We start from the raw sequence: 16,213 nt of genomic DNA, 5'->3' as shown, positions 1-16,213 counted from the left end.
AACAGCTCAGGTCTCTGCACAGTAGCTAAGCTGCCCTAATCTCCTCTGCTCTGCGGCTCCTGCGGAGTGGAGTCCTGCCTGGAGCCGTGTTTGCAGGCGGCGGCTCCCCGCGCCCTGTCTGTGCGTCGTGTCCAAGAGCTCCTGGGAGGAAGAGAGAGCCCTCCCAGGGGGCTTTTCCACGGTCTGTGTGAGGAGGGGCGGGTGTGTCCAGTAGCTCATCGAGCGGAAGCCTGGGGCGGCGGAGAGCTGTGATCGTGCAGACCTTGAGGTGTCACCTCTTTGTCTGCTTTCCCGCCCCCCCTCCGCCCAAGCTCTGCTCCAAAGTAGCCCGGCAACCCCTCACACCTGCACGTGTCACAACCTAAGGTGCGATCATGAGACACCCATGGGGTGTCGTTCTGTTCTTGCTAATTGTTTCCTGCCCGTTGCAGGCAGGAGTCCATGCGAGGAAGATGCGCTGGACAGAGCTCAGAGGGCGCAGCTGGGTGGCTTTCCTTCTGAGTGACGTTCCTGCAACACTCTCCCGCTACTCTTGGTGCGCTCATGCCACAACACAGGAAGGCTGGAGCAGGTGGCTGTGGGCTTTGCGCACTGCCGAAATAGCTCAGTTGGGAGAGTGTTAAACTGAAGATCTAAAGGTCCCTGGTTCGATCCCGGGTTTCGGCATTTTGTTTCATCGCGCCCTTTGTTCCTCTCTCCAGCGCCCCCTTCCTAAAGTGACGCGTCCCTTTCTCAGCCCGAAACGCGAGCGAGACACCAGCAGCGGTCCCTGCAGGTTTCCGTAGTGTAGCGGCTATCATGTTCGCCTAACACGCGAAAGGTCCCCGGTTCGAAACCGGGCGGAAACAGCCTCGTTTTGCACGCTCCTGTGCTTCACAGAGGTCTTGAGAGACCGGTCATTTGTTCCCAATGTATTTCCAGTGCCTTCATGCACTCTTGTACCAAACGCACGTTCCTTCTGTACGCGGAGCCGATCATTTGCAATTGGGCTGTGCCGACAGACCAGGACGAGCTCTGTCGGCTCAAAAGCAGCGCAGGACCTGCAAGAACAACAGAAAGATTAGCATCCAGCGGGGGCTTCTTAGTGAGCCCAAGATCTCATCAAGAATCGGGTCCAGCAACAGGGCTGGGCGCATTGTTCCATTCTCCGACCACTCTCGGTGTCCCTCCTGGCCTCTGCTTGAATCGCACTTTCCTGCGTTTGCTTTGGTGTAACTGGCTTCCCCTGCATGGGCGAATGTGAAGAAGATCCTTAGTAAGTCATTAAAGAAAACCGAGAAGAGGTCGGAGTGGCCTCTGACGTTCATCAACGATCCAGTCAGGCAGTACTCCTCTGTAAAGCACCGTTCGTTCACATCGATTGGCTTTTTTTTGCCTTCATTCGTGCAAGTAGTAAAAGCAGACGCCCCTTTATGGAGCCTGTCAGCACCCGGAGTTTTCCCCTTCTGTAAGCTCTCCATAGCCTCTCAGCTCTTCTACTGTCAAATCCCCCTCAAGTACTTCCCTATCTTCTTCACTCAAAACGTTTTCTAGCTTTGAGGTAAAAAAATGAATTTCTTCATCCTTTACCTCTGTAGAGCTGTACAGTCTTGAGTAGAAGTGTCAAGCCCTCTGCAGCCAGAGGGCGGTCCTTCTCTATCCTGTCCCTAGTTTCTGGTCTGCTGTCCTTCCTGTCCCTCTCTTTCCCTTGGGCTATATATTTCCGGGTCTTGCACTCTGTCCTCGCTCAGCACAGACGTTCGGATGTCCTGAGACCCGCCTAGCACCAGGGCGCCCCACGTCCGCTCCCTGAGGGCACAGGTTTCTATACGGCATTCCTGAACTCTTTGCACTAATGAGCTCAGGCCTTTTTCCCGTCTCGCCGCTACGCATATGGGTCTTTTTTTGCCCTCCTGCTTTCCACGGTTAGTCCCTTTGGACGTCCGTGACAAGAAGGCCTCGATGCAGGAGAGGATAGCACTCGGCTCTGTTCTCTCTCGTCCCTCCTCATCAACTACACTTTCCATGACAGACTTGGAGCCTACCACTTTCCTGAAAAAGAAGCGAGTACACTTCTCATTTTCTTCCAAGAACTGCACTCTGCTTCTTAACAGCACTCCTCGACTACTTTCTTCGGCTATGCTCCGGATGTCCTTTTTTAAAAGGGTGATATCCTCGAGCACATCGAAGCCACTGTCTCGTGTAGAGACGCTGCAGCTGCCTCTGTTTCCTGGCTAGCACTCCTCTCCGTCTGGCAGCAGCCTTCCTTCCCTCAGCCATGAAAAAGGCCTTTGTCCTCACCTTCACCTCCTCCCACCACTCTCCTACTGACCCGTAAAGACACTGCAAGGACAGCCACTGTGATAGTTTCTCCTTGCAGCGGGATACTACCCCCTCGTTCTCTAGCAGCTTTGTGTTGAGTTTCCAGAGGCCTGGGCCAAAGACAGTCCCGCCCCGGAGTTCCACTCTACACCCTAAAGCCTGATGATCTGAGAAGAAGACAGGCTGAAGAGTGACCCCAACAACTTTCACTCTCTCTGAGACAAAGCAATAGTCAATTCTGATTCCTCCCTGACCATGTATATCCTGCTGTTGTGGGATATATACATCTATATGTGTCTGAGAGTTTAAAGTCTTGAACTAAGTTTTGCAGGGCCAGTGAGCTGGAATCCAGTTTTATCGGAGAGCAGTAAAAGTGTTCATGGAGTCCATTTCAAGGAAGGGGGTAGAGGGAGGGGTGGAGGGGTTCCAGCTGTCCCCATCACCATGCTCTCCTTCCTCCTCGCTCGGGGAGAAAACAGAGTCATTTTTCCTTTTCCTCAAGTCCAGCTCCTGGGAGCACTGAGGGGAAAGGGGTGCAGCCAATGCACCAGTCTCCTCTTCCCCCTCACCCACCAACTGCTGCAGATCCTCCGTGATGGACTGGATGGAGGAGAGGAGGACATCTCTAGCACTTGCAGAGTCTGAGAAAAGCAGCTCCGCTGAATCCTGGGTATCCTCGCTGGACCCGCTCCACCGGGGGGCCCCACACTGGCCCTCGTTCTGAGGAGCAGGAGTGGGGGAGGGGTCCTCGCTGTTCTCGGGGGTTTTCAAACCCTCGTGCTTGTCTGGTACAGTCTGCAGTTGTGGGGGCGTAGTGGATTTCTCTTCCACCGGCCCCAGAGCCACAGCAGGACTGATCCTGGCTGGAGGCTGAGAGTCTTTGTCCAACAAGGGTTCTTTGTTTGACTTGTTGTTTGCTTTGGATTTTCGGGCCGGTTTGGCTGAAACAAGCACTTCCTCATCCTTTCTCATTTTGAGTTTATTGGCGTAGGCGTGAGGGCAGTTCTTAAAAACGTGTCCTTCCGAGCCACATAAATTGCACTTTGGCAGCATTGAACAGTCAGAGGCTAAATGTCCCTGTTTGCCACAGGTCTTGCAGCATTTCACAGTGCAGGACGATGCCAGGTGTCCCACAGCACCACAGCGCCAACACACCTTTGGTTGTCCCACATAAAGAACAGCCGGATTGTAGAGGGCAGGTGCCTTAAGCCTCCATTTACATTGTCCGGTAGCAAGCGAACCTCGAATTTCCTTGCTCCTGTTTTTATACCGTCAACATCTCTAACCTCAGTTCCATGGTGGACGGTGCAGTACTGGTTAAGCCAGGTGTGAATGTCCTCAGTCTTTGCCAGTTCCGAGAAAATAACAACATGCACCATTTTCCTCTCTCTCTGTGTCAGAGGCTGCAAGTTGATCTTCTCAAGGGCAGGAACTTTCCCTCTTCTTGCCTCAAACACATCCACACATTGTTCAAACAGAGGATAGGTAGCAAATACAACCTCAAATGCTTTCTGACCTGGGAGAGCGAAGATGAAATCAAAGTGCTGAGGTTCAAAGCCAAGTTCCTTCTGCAACACTTTTCTGCTAAACTGCATACGATCCATGAAGAGGTCATCCAAAAGCTCAAAACGCACAGAATTCTTGCGGGATCCAAAAGTTGCCATTTTGTAAACTGCAAAACAAACACTGCTTCCACAAAACAAGAAAACAATCCAACTACTCCACCTACAGGATGATCAAGGTATCACCCCTGCCAGGTAAGTATAAGTTGTATAAGGCCCTGCAAGCGGCCAGCACCCACAGCACAAAGCGCGCAGCCTAGGCCAACTCCTCGCCCCGCACACCACTGCCTCCTGCTGGGCCCACTCTTTCACACACTCACACACCACACTAACACTCAAAAGGGTGGGCAAAACGAGAAAACGAGCGCGCCGTTTCCTACACATCTGCAGTCGCCAATGCGCATTCGCAGCATGTCCCGGGATGCAATTCGGCCTCATTTGCATAACACCAGACCCGCAAATCGCTACGCAAGCTCGCGTCGTGCGCCTGCCACGCACCGAACAAACACCGGAGCCTTTTCAGCAATTTTTCAGCAATTTCCCAAAAATTGGGCCTGCTCGCCTGCCCACAAGGCTCCGTCTCTTACCCGCTCTCCAGAGCCTGCTGCCTTCTGTGCTGTTGTCTCGGCACCGCTGCAGCGCACACAACTCCTGCAGCGCGGGGAGAAAGTTTCCACGCTCCGCCGCAGGGAAGGCTCGCTCCGAGCGCACACGTCCTTTCAATGCTAGTTCAACAAGTGGTCCGCATTAGCAGCGTCGGGGCTCCGGCATGTCGCACCTCACCTCGCACAGCCCCCTCCTCGAATGTCTGGCGCTGGGCATGCCCCGCTCTCCTCCACCTTATCTTATCGCGTGTGACCATCGACAATGGCCACAATGCCGGGGAATGCCACCTGTAAAGTGTTAATTGGGGCACAGGAATAGCCCGTCTCATCTCGGGGGCCGGCTTCAAAGACAATACAGCAAACACAGCGGGGCGGGGGAAGAAGACGACACGACACATGCAGGTACATTCAGCTCCGGTGGGAACGAGTCATTTGTCTGTCTTTTCAAGTGCTGGGAGTCGAGTAATCCTTCGCTTGTATCGTTTCTCCCCAGTGACTAGATCTCACCCTGCGACTCTCGACTGGGCTCACCCACGGCAGCCCAGCAGGTGTGAGCCTAGCCAGCACCCGGATGGGAGATTCCCCCCGGAGAAGCTCAGGTTTCTGCTGCTCCTACAAGAGGTGTGACTGGGACCAGTAGGGAGCGCTCACCCTGCGGTCTGTGTGGGTTTCTTATGCCCCAGCATCCTGATGGCGACACTCTGCTGCACAAACAGGCGCCGTCCTTCGGGGGAGGCATAAAACCGAGGTCTCGACCCTTCTTGGCCATTAAGAAGGGTGTCTCTCTGGTGTTAGTGTTCCCCTTTACCAATCAGTCGGGGTCTCCTCCTAATCCCCGTCTCATATGATCAATGACGAGGCCCCCCTGTCCCGCGATATTGTATTTGTCTCCTGGCCGCTGGCTGGCACCATGAGATTTAGTACTCGCGCAAGAGACCGGGGGCAGAGCGCGAACGCGGTCCCCCGCCCCCCACAAAGTGTGCGCTCCAGGTTCCCTCTCGGGGCTCTGCAACACAGCGGAAATGCAGCGAGAAGGAGCCTCTTGCTCTGACGCCGCAAGGCCACAAGAGGGCGGAGGCGCCGCGCGCCCGGCCGACGTGTTGGACTGGTGCGCTTTATGTGCTGTGCACTGGAGGATTTTGTCTTGTGAAGACTTGCCTTTTGCTCCTCCGAGCAGTTTGTTTGTTCTCCTCCAGTGCAGGACAAGCCAACACAAGGGAGCACATTCGCCAACATCCAGGTACGCAATGCGATTTGGAAAGAGGCTCCTTTCCAAAGAGTTGCAAATGAACGATCCTTCAGTCCCGCTCGGGGGGCACAGAGCCCCAGCCACACACAGCTTCAAGTAGCGAGTTAAGCGCCATGGCTTTCGCTTGCGGCCACACCACCCTGAATGTGCCCAATCTCATCTGATCTCAGAAGCTAAGCAGGGTTGGGCCTGGTTAGTACTTGGATGGGAGACTTCCTGGAAATACCAGGTGCTGCAAGCTTTTGCTCTCTCGGCCAGCAGGGGTCGCCGTTGGTGCCGTAGGCTTTGGGAGGAAAACCTGGAGGATGGAAAGGTGATCTATAGCCTCATCTCTAGAGATGTTTTGTTGCTATGGCATGTGTGTGACCCATATAAAAAAAAAACCCGTTTGTAAAACGAATATCGAAGCTGCCTCTAAATCTGCAAATGAAGATGAGTCGATAAACCACTTGTTTTCCGTATAACTATACATATATTCATTAATTACTGATTTCATTCATTGAGCACGGATACAATAGAGGTACAGCCATTCACTGTTTGACTTGTCTGCACTGGTACAGAACCTAGCAATCAGAAAACGGGTGAAACTGTCTTGAGAATTAGCATACAGTACTGAGGCCCCCATGACCAAATAAAGGCTAACCTCTATAATCAGCCTAAATAATGCAGACTACAGCAAAACGACTGACTTTGAAAAGGGAATGAATGTCTGGAAGGAGTAGTGTAACCAGCTTGAAATGCTTCTCCGGACCCCTAACTAAAAGAAACTGGGAACCAGCAGTGGCATCGACTCCTTTCGAACTGGGATCCTATCGCAGCTCGTGGTGTCGTAACTCTTCTGTATCTGATATTGGACCAAGCACATCAGGGGAGAGCGTGAACGCAGTCCCCCACTACAAGAAATTATGCAGTCGAGATTCCCACATTTGGGGAATTCGCAGGGGTCAGCGCAGCCGGAGTGCAATGGCCGAGCCTCACCCTGGGTGAACCGATTTTTTAAGAACTTTATTTTCTTTTCACAAAAAAACACAGGACATCACAAATTAGAAAGCTTTACATTAATATACATACTTAAAACAGTATATATGATCACATCTCATTACATTTTGACACGGTACCAGTTACATAGCAACAATTTTCTTTTTTTCTGGTGCAAATCACATTCTTTACTTAAACATGATAATGTTTTTCACAGTTTCTTGAGATATTGACTTATGCTCTCTATTTCCCACAGATTTTCTGCTTCCTCCCTCCCTTCTCTCCCTTCTCTGAGGTAATAGTTCTCTCGGGTGATGAACAGGGCCAGGCTACCTGCTGCCTTGACTGGGACCTCGATGCCTTTGAACAGCCCCATGTTCCTCACTCTCCACAGGGCGTCTTTCCCACTGTTCACCACGGCCCAGATGTCAAACACGTCAGGAGGAAGTTTGTCAGGAGAGATGCCGTATATGACAAAAGCAGCGGTCAGGGTAAATTGGGGCGAGAGAGCTTGCAACCAATCTTCAAACTGTGCCCAGAAGGCCTTAGCAAAAAAGCAGGACCACAGGAGATGGATCACAGTCTCCTCCTCGCCGCAGCCCACCCTAACGCAGCGAGGGCTGGGGGTGAGGCCCCTACGGTACAAGAAAGTTCGTACCGGTAAGCACTGGTGGACGACACTCCAGGCTAAATCTCTGTGAATGTTGCACAGAAACTTAGAGGATGTGTGTTTCCACACCTTCCTTGTTTGGGCTGATGTTAAAATGCCCACAGGGGTCTGCCCATTGTTCTGGGTTGCAACGAAATCTTCCAGTTTTTGGATGCTGACATCTCGGAGGGGAATATGGCCAATTGGGTGAGATCTTAGAAAACTTTTAACTGTCCCATAAATTGCAGGGCATGTGTCAGAGAGTGGGACATCAAGCTTGGGTCTGACACCCCACACTCTGAACACCTCCCTATCTACCCAGAGCCTGGAAAAATAAGTCCAGGTACGTGCTGCAAGTGCTGTTGCAATGCCTCTCAGCACAGAGGCCAGGAAAATGCACAGCAGCTTCGTAAGAATATCTGGGACAGACTTCCCCCCTCAGGGTAGCGGCCTGTACATTATTTCCCTTCTGAGTCTTTCCTGCTTCCCACCCCATAGAAATTGAAACATCAATCTCCTTGGCACCGCCGCAACACGGTGTGGGATTGGGAAGGTAGAAGCCAGAAAATTCAAGACAGGCAAGAGCTCGGCTTTGATGACCAGCACCTTCCCTGTCATGGTGAGGTCTCGGTCCTTCCATTGCATCAGTTTTTTGTTTAAGATTGGCAATTTGTTCTGCCAATTTACTGTTCCCACCTCTTCTCCAAAATACACCCCCAGGACCTTAATTCTCTTCTCTTGCAGCCTTAGATCATGTCCTTCTTTTGGCTCCCTCCAGTTCTGATAAAAAATCTCACTCTTAATGGTAATTCTTTCAGGTGGCTTGGCAAACTTCCTGCCCCAGCTAAGACAGGTACTTCAGATGTTAATGCTTGAAACTAGACATCTTTAGAAATGGTCATTCTTTCCGAGGGCTTGGGAAACTCTGTTTCTTTGAATGCACCTGCACTGTTGAATATACTTTAAAGCCATGCTTAGCCATGTTTTTAAAATTATATTATAACGATTTCTGTGTTTGATAATGGTAGCAAAGGCTTCATCCACCCACTGCTTTGCCAAAGGGAAGTGCTGTTTTCTGGGAGGGGTGGAGTCTTTGCTCGGGGTAACTTTCTGCTGAGTGCAATATACCTTTCACTTTTCACCTGCAATCGAGACAGGAGGTACAGTAACTCTGAGACTTGACTAAGGTCCTGGATATTGAATCACCACTACGATCAAGAGGTAAGACTTGACATTTTTACTTTTAAATGCATTTGCTGATAACCTTTTAAAACTAATATGCAGTCAGGCAGATGCATCTTTATTCTTAAGCATCTCTCAGTGCATTGATATTGTTTTTACTAATCTAATATCAAGAATCTCATCATGTGCATGCTGAGGTGTGGAATATATCTTTGTGTTAAATGGTATTGTTTTATATATTGTATAATTGAAATACAGCCTCTTTCTGGTTACAAGTATTGGCTTAGAAGACTTCTCCTTGCATTGTATAATCAGGGCCAGTTCAATGGGGCATTTAATTAATTGAGAGCTCTTTCTAGTAGATATGAATGCAGAATGGATACAGATTAATTGCAATAGTGTAACTGCAAATTAATATAGATGAGAATGTATGTTTGTTCTTACACAATGGCAGGAGCAGTTTCTCATTGCAGTGGATTTTCAGGGCCAATTCATCTCTCCATCTTATACTGAATATGAAAGGTAGTTGTTTCTATATGGACTCAGTCTTTGGAATTTGTATATATATATATTTTAGTGATCCCTCAGCCATTCTTTCTGTATTGTAAGTCAATTTCTCTTTTAAAATTCCTTCCCCACTTCTAGGACCTGCAGTTGCTGAACTCCACAATGGCTCCTATTAGAAAGTCTGTGACTGAGACCAAGTAAGTGTTCACTTTTTTATGAAACCATTATTTATTTTGGAGCAATGAGCATTTCTTATATAAATGCAATAAAATCATTATGCTCAAACTATGAGAGAGAAAATTAAGGATAATTTAAGAAATCAGTCTTAGCTTGTTTCTATACACAGATGGTATTATTTATTTTCAAAGGAAACCCGCGAGGATTCCCCTGGTGTGCAAGATGTGCCTGAATACTTTTGATCAGCTTCCTGCTCACTTGAAGAGGGCGTGTATGAAGCACGCCACGGCAGAAGAGATCAGGATGGCCTCTCAACAGGCGAGGAAGGACATGATAAATCACCTGAAGAACGGGTCATCGTGGATTACAACAGAATAGAGATCGTGTCTGGTGAGGCAAACAGGATAGCGGTTGTAAGACTGCTAGAGTCCTTGGGCCTTTTTGTACATGGGAAGCCTGAAGACACATTGGCAAGGTGAGATATTATTAATCTGTAAGGCTTCTGTAGTTTCTTTTTGAAAACATTGTTACAACATATTATGTAAAAGCATGTTGAAAAGAATCTACCTGCATTCCAGCGGCCCAGAGCAAGAGGCCACTGTCCAGGAGGAAGAGATGCCAGAGGCTGCTCTAGAAACTGAAGCAGAAGCGGATAAGGAAGGGGAAGATGTGAGATCTGAAGAACTCTATCAGCAGTAAGACTTTTTAATTTTCAGATCTATTTTTTACTAAAATTCTAATTTGTCTTATAGGTATAAAATGTTTAAACCGGTGTTTTATATCCTTACAGGCCCCGAGTAGTTAAAAAGTATCAGCAGGCTCTCCAGAAGAGAGCGGCCCAAGCTGGACTCTATAGATGGATGCTCCTCTCCTGATTGGATTCAAACAGTACCTTACCACGGATCTGGTAGTGGCAAATTATTCTCAGGAGGTATTTATTTTTTAAAGGCATTTAAAATTAAGCAATGGTATCTTCATTGTAAATGTTTTTATTTCTTAGCTTAAAATTCACCCATGTGAAATGATGTTAGCCATAAACATCATGACTCTATATTTTCTACCTGAATCTATTCTACTTAAATTATTACATTATACACAATTTGAGTTCATTTTAAATAATAAACGGTAATGAAAGGAATGCATTTTCATAAGAAAGATAATACCGATATGCATGTGATAATCTTCCTTATATCATGTAGTGCGTCATTTGGACACTTTGTGGGCTTGAAATACAAAGATAAACATGTTCTATGCTACAAGATAAATACAAAACATAAGCTTTTATTTTAATTAGATTTGTTTATAAAGCATAAGCAATCATTTATTACATCACTTCTTGAATTAAATCTTTTGACAATAGGTAAGACTTCTATTTTACATTTAAACCCATGTTTAGCTGTGTTTTTTAGATTTAACTGAACCAATTTCTGTGTGTGATAATGTCCTTGAATTCTGACAACATCACACTAAATTACATGATATAAAACAGCTAATGTTTCTAGAGATAAAGTTTCTGGGATGCTTCTAATTACTTTGCATTACCAGGGACAGTTTAATTCACCTTGTACAGTACTGAAAGACCAAGATGCTTTTTTTAAAAGTTATTTAACATTTTATAGAACTTTGTCTACTATGGCAACATGATGAGCTTGGTGAAACTTGGAAAAATACTGCTTGGCCACTTATCTTAAGATAAAGATAGGATAAAGGTTTATCTTTTGCACCTACCTGCCCCCCAGGGAAGGCCAATGCTTTCTAAGTTGATGGTTCCCTACAGTAGACTGTACCTTATCTTCAAAGGTAATGTATATTGACCCAAATCAGTTTTGGAATCCAATCTACTGACGAGATGGAGCACATCCTTTTTTCAGGATTTTAGCATCATACGTTTAGTAAATTTAGTCCCTAATGCTGAAAGAAATAATCATAGAACATTTGGACACTTTGTGGGCTTGAAATACAATGAAAATCATGTTCTATGGTACAAGATAAATACAAAACATAAGCTTTTATTTTAATTAGATTTGTTTATAAAGCATAAGCAATCAGTTATTACATTAATATATGTGAAAATAACATTTTAGCATCATACGTTTACTATATTTAGTCCCTAATGCTGAATGAAATGATCATAGAACATGACATCTAACCTTACCTGTGGTGTCTTCAGTCCCTATTGCTCAATGCATGGTGTACGTACTGCATACATGTGTCTTGAGAATGAGGAATGGGCCCCTGAAACAGTCATTTGTCTGTTTCACAAATGATCGTATTTTACTAGAGATTCTGTTTGGGATTCAGATGTGCATTCGGACAGCAATCCCTTTCAAGAAATGATACGTTCTGGATGAGGTCAAAAGTGCTGAAACACTGTATTTAGGATGTGTTTGCAGTGACTGTGTGTCTCCTGCTTCAACGCAGTGATATATAGATGTGCTCCTGTAATTTCCTGGTATATGCCCAGGGCAGTAAGCAGCCTGAGGATTTATTTCCAGATGTGCTAGAGGTAGTGTTGTGAAATTCTTCAACACACTGGATCGCAGGTTTAAACCCCCTGCACTCTTACTCCTTAAAAACCAACAAATGCAGATATGTTGCAATCATATTGTAGCAGACACTCATTTGTCTGTTTCACAAATGATCATATTTTACTAGAGATTCTGTTTGGGATACGGATGTGCATTCTGACAGCAATCTCTTTCAAAAAAGGATTTTACCTTATTGCGGCTTTGCCCTTCTTGCCTCTTTGGACAATATCTCTATCTTGTGGTCGTTGTTGTCTTCTTATGCCCTTTTTATATTTCAATTCTCTATTAGTTGATTCTTGAATCTCTACTATAGAGTTGAAAACATCAGTTTTATAGCAGACAATATGACATTATTTATAGTCCAATTAAGAAGTTATTACCTTGTTTTTAACATAATCACAAATTAAAATTGATTAAAACTAAGTTTGGAACACCAGGGAACATAAAAAAAAAGATTTTTAGGAAAACCATGAGGTTCTCTGTGTCCGATGCCTGCAAGGGGAGAAAGCTAGAATCCTTTTTTCAAAATTTGAAAATAAACATCATATAACAACAGCTTTCATTCCTAGGAGTGAAAAATAACAATTTTTGAAGACATATTCGTTTCTAAAACACTACAATAAAGTTAAAAACATCCGTTTTATATTACATTATTTTTAGTGAAATTAGTCGTGATTAGAATTAAGTTTGCTGTGATCGTGCAGACCTTGAGGTGTCACCTCTTTGTCTGCTTTCCCGCCCCCCCTCCGCCCAAGCTCTGCTCCAAAGTAGCCCGGCAACCCCTCACACCTGCACGTGTCACAACCTAAGGTGCGGTCATGAGACACCCATGGGGTGTCGTTCTGTTCTTGCTAATTGTTTCCTGCCCGTCGCAGGCAGGAGTCCATGCGAGGAAGATGCGCTGGACAGAGCTCAGAGGGCGCAGCTGGGTGGCTTTCCTTCTGAGTGACGTTCCTGCAACACTCTCCCGCTACTCTTGGTGCGCTCATGCCACAACACAGGAAGGCTGGAGCAGGTGGCTGTGGGCTTTGCGCACCGCCGAAATAGCTCAGTTGGGAGAGTGTTAGACTGAAGATCTAAAGGTCCCTGGTTCGATCCCGGGTTTCGGCATTTTGTTTCATCGCGCCCTTTGTTCCTCTCTCCAGCGCCCCCTGCCTAAAGTGACGCGTCCCTTTCTCAGCCCGAAACGCAAGCGAGACACCAGCAGCGGCTATCACGTTCGCCTAACACGCGAAAGGTCCCCGGTTCGAGACCGGGCGGAAACAGCCTCGTTTTGCACGCTCCTGTACTTCACAGAGGTCTTGAGCGACCGGTCATTTGTTCCCAATGTATTTCCGGTGCCTTCGTGCACTCTTGTACCAAACGCACGTTCCTTCTGTACGCGGAGCCGATCATTTGCAATTGGGCTGTGCCGACAGACCAGGACGAGCTCTGTCGGCTCAAAAGCAGCGCAGGACCTGCAAGAACAACAGAAAGATTAGCATCCAGCGGGGGCCTCTTAGTGAGCCCAAGAGCTCATCAAGAATCGGCTCCAGCAACAGGGCTGGGCGCATTGTTCCATTCTCCGCCCACTCTCGGTGTAAACAAGTCCCTCCTGGTCTCTGCTTGAAATGCACTTTCCTGCGTTTGCTTTGGTGTAACTGGCTTCCCCTGCATGGGCGAATGTGAAGAAGATCCTTAGTAAGTCATTGAAGAAAACCGAGAAGAGGTCGGAGTGGCCTCTGTCGTTCATGAACGATCCAGTCAGGCAGTACTCCTCTGTAAAGCGCCGTTCGTTCACATCGATTGGCTTTTTTTTGCCTTCATTCGTGCGAGTAGTAAAAGCAGACGCCCCTATTCTGCCGTGACCCGGATTCGAACCGGGGTTGTTGCGGCCACAACGCAAAGTACTGACCACTATACGATCACAGCGAGTTACCGAGACACACGCGGCAGGGCGGAAAGGGCTGTGCTCTCTTCGTGTGACATAATTCGGAAAAGTCCTGACGTTGCATTTCAACTGAGCCCCAGTATACATCGACCCTTCGACACTCTGAGTGACAACTCTCTTGCGTGTTTTCTCATATTTATGTAGTTTGCTTGCATGATGCCGGGAACAGCATGGTTGTTCGCTGCCATATAGTCTAGCGGTTAGGGTTCCTGGTTTTCACCCAGGCGGTTCGACTCGGTTTTGCCTCCTGCTTTCCAAAAGATCAGCACCGTGTACGAAAGAGCCGCATTAAAACTACTCGAACGTGCAAAACGTGCGAGAAGAGGGGGCGCTTTGTTTCCAACCGAAACTTCTCGCGTGTGAGACGAGCTGATCATCGCTGTGGGAGGGTTACTCTGGTAGACAGGGCTGACCTTCGGCAATAGGATTTATAATCTCCAAGATGATATTTGCACTTTCTGGAGAGGCGATTTTCTCCACTTCAGTAGCCCGATTTCGTCGATTGCGTGGAGAGGGCTGTAGAATGTGGCGCCGCCTTTCCTGCTCCGTCCATGACAGGCGTGCTGGTCTCTGGAGAGAGAGCACGGTCCATCAGCGCACTCCAATAAAGGCACTGGAAGCATCTGAATCGCATTGGCGAAGCTCAGCACTGGGCCGCTGGGCACGTCTTACCACCGTTTCCGTAGTGTAGTGGTTATCACGTTCGCCTCACACGCGAAAAGTCCCCGGTTCGAAACTGGGCGGAAACAGACATCTTTTGTCGCCAGGCACAAAAGGGGATTGGGGATTCGCCTAGCGCTGTGATCGAACAGACCCACTCACCTCTTAGTGTGGCGGGATCTGCACAGTGCATGTCACAGCGCATCCTGCTTTCACTTCAAGGCGCGTCCTGATGTACCCCAGTCTCCCGCGTGACAGGTGGGGACAGGTGACAGGTCCTATACTAACGAGGAAGACATCGCTCTCGCCAACCCCCGGCATCGTGTCCCGACCCAGCATGCTGGAAGCCGACGCGTGCTGTGATTCCTTTACGGAGCAGAAATGACAACCGAGGAGCCGAGAGATCATTTCAGCATTTCGCGTCTGAACGGAAAACACAAACGACCAACTCGGAATGACTTGCCTTTGACGCTTCTCAAAGCGTTCTTTGTGCATCGAACAGACCCACTCACCTCTTAGTGTGGCGGGATCTGCACAGTGCATGTCACAGCGCATCCTGCTTTCACTTCAAGGCGCGTCCTGATGTACCCCAGTCTCCCGCGTGACAGGTGGGGACAGGTGACAGGTCCTATACTAACGAGGAAGACATCGCTCTCGCCAACCCCCGGCATCGTGTCCCGACCCAGCATGCTGGAAGCTGACGCGTGCTGTGATCCCTTTACGGAGCAGAAATGACAACCGAGGAGCCGAGAGATCATTTCAGCATATCGCGTCTGAACGGAAAACACAAACGACCAACTCGGAATGACTTGCCTTTGACGCTTTTCAAAGCGTTCTTTGTGCACGATGACTGCGCCGCCTAGCAGATACAAATGGGTTGTACAACTTTGAACTAGCAAATGGAAGAGGGCTGAAGTAAGAGACAAGATGTAAGAAGGGTTAACTTAAGTCAGTTCTGCCTGAAAATTAGACTTCTAAGCAACAGCGGTTTATGGCAGGAAAGGGGGTTAACTGATAAGGATTCCAGATGTGAGGGGGCATAATCTTAAACTGGCCATTTGGCCAGGGTCTCTTAACTGGCCAAATACCATGACCCCCCCCCCCTTACCATAACACCGAATGACGTCTGAAGCAGCAAGGAAGGACTATATAACCTAAAAGTTTGTACCGGCACATCGAACAATACTTCGGTTTTGTTGTTTCTTGCGGGAAACAAGACTTCGGCTTTATTGTTCCTTGCATGCAATACACTCATCTGTTTTACTTCATCTCGGGATCCAGAACCTTATTCTTTCTGTTACAACAAATTTGGCTTAGTCGGCGGATGCTCCAGAAGGCGCAGAACTTCCCATCGGTAGGAGAGACGGTCAGCGCTCACATTACTAAGAGGTATGGACTCCTCTTTTATTAAAAAAAAAGTCCCGACTCTTTCTGATTGATTGGGAAATCTCTGCTCCCTGCGAGAATCGCCTGAGATGACGGAGTAAACGTGAGTTCCTGAATTCCTCTGGCCCGGGGAAGACACCGGTGTATGTAATGGGTGGTTTGCTGTAAGCCCAGAATTTGGTCTGGCAGGCGGTCCGCGGTATTGTGTACAGGCGTTCGAAGCTGGTGTAGGCGTCCCACACTGACAGATTGAAGAAACTGAGTCTCTTTAGTCTGAAGGGAGTGTCTCACACTGACAGGCCGGAGGAACTGAGTCTCTTTAGTCTGAAGGGAGTGTCTCACACTGACAGGCCGGAGGAACTGAGTCTCTTTAGTCTGAAGGGAGTGTCTCACACTGACAGATTGAAGAAACTGAGTCTCTTTAGTCTGAAGGGAGTGCCTCACACTGACAGGCCAGAGGAACTGAGTCTCTTTAGTCTGAAGAGAGTGTCTCACACTG

The 16,213-nt window shown here is 47.9% G+C and overlaps 5 non-coding genes and 1 pseudogene across 5 annotated transcripts; 4 read left to right on the top strand and 2 right to left on the bottom strand.

Moving 5' to 3' along the window:
* Positions 1–593: 593 nt before the first annotated feature.
* trnaf-gaa (transfer RNA phenylalanine (anticodon GAA)) lies at positions 594–666 on the top strand. The gene has a single exon. It is a non-coding gene; the product is annotated as a tRNA-Phe (tRNA).
* Positions 667–775: 109 nt separating this feature from the next.
* trnav-aac (transfer RNA valine (anticodon AAC)) lies at positions 776–848 on the top strand. The gene has a single exon. It is a non-coding gene; the product is annotated as a tRNA-Val (tRNA).
* Positions 849–5,839: 4,991 nt separating this feature from the next.
* LOC138216388 (5S ribosomal RNA) lies at positions 5,840–5,958 on the top strand. The gene has a single exon (XR_011180100.1). It is a non-coding gene; the product is annotated as a 5S ribosomal RNA (ribosomal RNA).
* A 624-nt stretch (positions 5,959–6,582) lies between these two features.
* On the bottom strand, positions 6,583–6,721 carry LOC138243672 (U1 spliceosomal RNA; annotated as a pseudogene).
* Positions 6,722–12,775: 6,054 nt separating this feature from the next.
* trnaf-gaa (transfer RNA phenylalanine (anticodon GAA)) lies at positions 12,776–12,848 on the top strand. Its single transcript has one exon. It is a non-coding gene; the product is annotated as a tRNA-Phe (tRNA).
* A 729-nt stretch (positions 12,849–13,577) lies between these two features.
* On the bottom strand, positions 13,578–13,649 carry trnah-gug (transfer RNA histidin (anticodon GUG)). The gene has a single exon. It is a non-coding gene; the product is annotated as a tRNA-His (tRNA).
* Positions 13,650–16,213: the final 2,564 nt, after the last annotated feature.

This window comes from Lepisosteus oculatus, chromosome 14, assembly GCF_040954835.1.
Source record: "Lepisosteus oculatus isolate fLepOcu1 chromosome 14, fLepOcu1.hap2, whole genome shotgun sequence".
NCBI classification, from domain to species: domain Eukaryota; kingdom Metazoa; phylum Chordata; class Actinopteri; order Semionotiformes; family Lepisosteidae; genus Lepisosteus; species Lepisosteus oculatus.
Note: the sequence above shows the minus strand (reverse complement) of the source record. Positions and strands in the feature narration are given on the sequence as shown.